Consider the following 3,635-nt stretch of genomic DNA (forward strand, 5'->3'; position numbering starts at 1 on the left):
GTCCTTGTTATCCATTACATAAGTCATATATACTGAAAAAAGTACTTCCCTCAAGTGTGTATATATATATTTATTATATATGTATATATATTATTGTTTCGTTTTCCATGATATAGCTTTGTAAGTATACGGATTTTCCTTCTTTCCCTCTGTTTTTTTCCTCCTCCTTTTTCCTTTCTACTGTTTCCCCCCATATTATTACAGTAGTAAAGTCCTTTTACAAGTTACAAGGTGAAAATTCAAGTACTTAAGTGTATCATGCCACTGTCAATCCAAAAATTTTTGCACATCAATAAAAAGATATGTAAGAACTTAGGAACAATATTCTTTTTACTACTGTATAAAAGTAACCACAATGAATAAGTGTCTGTGTAATATTTACTCCATTGTCTCATTTCCAGAAACTGTGACAAGCTGTAAAGGTATTTCATGTTGGTAAGGATATCTTGATTGCTGGTGGCGGAAGTACTAACAGTTCCTATCCCTGAAACAGAACCTTGGTGAATATTTGCAAGGATAAGTGTTGTTCCTCCTGCAGTAATCAAAGTATCATCTCTCGCAGCTTCCACAGATGCCAACACTGTACTACTTGAGTGAATAACTTTTTATTTTGATGGGTTTTAATATGTTTGGCAAGATGGTCACGTCTCCTAAAGCGTTTTGAACATGCTGGACAAACAAATTTCTTCTCACCTGTATGTATTCTTCTATGCCTCTGTAATTCATCACTCCGAGTAAACCTTTTACCACAGAACATCCAGTTACAAACAAAAGGGCGTTCTCCAGAATGCCAGTGTAGATGAGCTCCCAGATTTGAGGTCTTCCCATAGACTTTGCCGCATCCTGGTATATGGCAAATGTGTTGCTTCTTTTCCCCAAGATTGGTACCTACCCCGCCACCTTCTTTACAGCTGGGACAGGTGCAAGCTACCCTCCAAAGTCTTTTTCCTTCTTGATGTTGTTGATCCCCTTCTTCATCTACCACCTGCACTCTAAAGTGTGTTAAATCATTGGTGTTCAAGGTAGAATCACCACTGAGTTGCCACTCTTCAGGATCAGGCTCTTCTTCCTTGATCCTAATATCTGTGGGACTGTCAGCATTCTCTCCTGAATGCAGCTGAATCCCAGTAAAATCTATAGCATTTACTGTAACTGTTTGTAGCTTTGGCAACTGGCCAGTGCTCAGACTAACTGGAGTTAAAGTCAAGGCTCCACCTGCTGCAACTTGACGAAGGGTGAGTGTCTAAACAGGTGTCATAGTTATCTGTTGGGCAGCAGTATTCTGTATTTGCAAATTCTGCAAATTCTGGACTCCTTGTACTTGAAATGTCTGCCAAGTTATCTGTCCAGAAGGGGTCACTTGTTTGTGCCTGAATTAAAAAGGTTCCAGGATTCAGCTGCAACTGAAGATTTTGCAAAGCTTGTTGTAATATATTCTGACCACTGGCTTGCACACCATGGATTATCTATGATGTAATACCTTGCACAATTTGGGCTTGACTGGTTGGCTGCTGAGAACCTTGAAGTTGTAAATGTTGTACAACAGGCTGTGCTGTAGAAACCTGAATATTCTGAGTCTGCGTCTCTTCAGAAACAGGCGCCTGGATATAATTTCCCTGAAGATCTGAAGAATGAATTTGCCCACTAGAAGTTGTCAAGCTATTTCTGTTTTGTTGTAATATATCTGTAATATCTATCGTAACAGGCAACTGTGATGAAGAGGACGTTGGCACAAATAAATCTGTATCAGTATTAGTTTCATTAATATCAGGAGAAACCCATTCACCAGCCCTTTCTGAATTGTCTGAACTATCCATAGCTTGTCCTGTGTTTATCAAATGTCCATCAGCATCGATGCCTGCAGTCATTGTCTGAGAACTGCCCGAGAGTCCCAAAGAATCTAGATCAACACTATTGATTGGTACGAAGGTAATATTTCCTGGCAGACCAAAAGGCACATTAACAACTACTTGGGTTTGGCCAGGAAAAGATGAACCACCAATTGCAACTCCCTGAAACTGGAATTGACCAGTCTGTGGTATGAGAGTCTGGATATTAGCAGGAGGCGTTCCAGAGGCAAGTAAGGTCTGATTAGAGCCAGAAGTGATCTGAATTTGACTGCTTTCTTGATTTATACCCCCATTATCTGAAGAGCCTGTGAAACCATCTGGACCTGCTGACCACCTGTGGACTGAATCTGTGGTATTACTTAATACTGAACATTGGACACGGTACCATTTGATGAATCTGATCCTGGTGCAACTGAAAATATTTGTTGATTCTGCAAATTCTGTAGGGGAAGAACATACTGCCCACTCGAAGAAGCAGCACTTGGAATCTGCACTAGATTATCAGCTTCATCCTTTATAGTTGTAGGTGTGGCTGACAAAACCTCCCATCGATTTGGTGCTCCTCCTAACTGTGTAGAAGCTAAATCACCTGTCGCTCCCCTCCACGGTGGGCCCCGGTGGCGGCCGCCTCCTCCTAGTTGTCATCCGGCAATGGAGGCCCTATCTTGCTGCAGGTAGCGGGCAGCAGAGCAAGTGGTGATGGCCGAATGTCCTGCCCCTGAGGGGTGGGTTCCAATTTGTCTTTATTTTTTAAGGCTAATATCAGTTGACTGGATTCAGAAGGTATAACATGCTATGATAATATGTAATAAAATTAGTAACATTTACCGAATATAAGGGCATATATATATATATATACGTATATATATATATACGTATGTGCAAGAGAGAGAGAGAAAGAGAAGAAGACATGGAAAAACATACAATTCAAGCATTAGTTCAAATCTTGAGAGTGGCATTAACATCAACATGGATACAAATATTACAAGCACTTGAATTGCCAACATTTAATTTTTCCCTTGAGCAAATATATGGGCTGGTTTATTAGCAGAGAAACAAAACAAAATAAGAATTTGCTATAGTAATGTTCTAAAATCCTGGCATTTATTTGACAGCAAAAGATTTTCTGAATTTATGAGCTGTTTGTATATTCTGGAGACTTTGAAGATTTTCTTCAGATTGGGGTTCTGTGAAGAGTCCTTTATTCCTTCCAGCATACATTGCCCAATGAACATTGGTGCCTTCCTCTAGAAAAATATGTGGTTTGGGTCATTTTGAAGATCCTTTGAGATCATTCCTAATTTCTCCCTTCAAATGGAGGATGCTCCTTTGAAAGAACACTGAAATTAGTAAGGAAGAAGAAAAAGCGAGAGATCAAGCCTAATAGTTCCTTTGGTCTGGAGCCTACCCAAAGTGCTCATTGTCAGAAAGACTCTAAAAACTGTGTTACTGTGGCAGGACTGCTCCCTGAATAATGAATGACTATTATAATGAGCTTATACACACTGCAGACAACAGGATAGCCCAATATTCGTGAAAGTTGACTAAGGGAAAAATTAACAATGGATTCAGTGATCTTGCAAAGTAGATGTAAGAATCACGTACCCAAGGAATCACAGCTGTGGAGTGTTTCCTGAATGTGGCACTGAGTACTAGAAAAATAAAATGCTGTAACACTAAGCTCAGGGATCAGAGTGGGGTCTGATCAGCTCCTGAAATCAGGAAATGCTGCGTTGGAGTAATTGTCTTTGCTAAGCTTCAGCTAACAGAGGAATCAAGTATTAG

The 3,635-nt window shown here is 40.0% G+C and overlaps 1 pseudogene; it reads right to left on the reverse strand.

Annotated features, from left to right (window-relative positions):
• Nucleotides 1–378: 378 nt before the first annotated feature.
• LOC121147492 lies at nt 379–2,491 on the reverse strand (annotated as a pseudogene).
• Between the last annotated feature and the right edge of the window lie 1,144 nt (nt 2,492–3,635).

Source organism: Ochotona curzoniae, unplaced genomic scaffold (genome assembly GCF_017591425.1).
Source record: "Ochotona curzoniae isolate NIBS_2020 unplaced genomic scaffold, NIBS_Ocur_1.0 scaffold_4506, whole genome shotgun sequence".
Lineage (NCBI taxonomy): Eukaryota > Metazoa > Chordata > Mammalia > Lagomorpha > Ochotonidae > Ochotona > Ochotona curzoniae.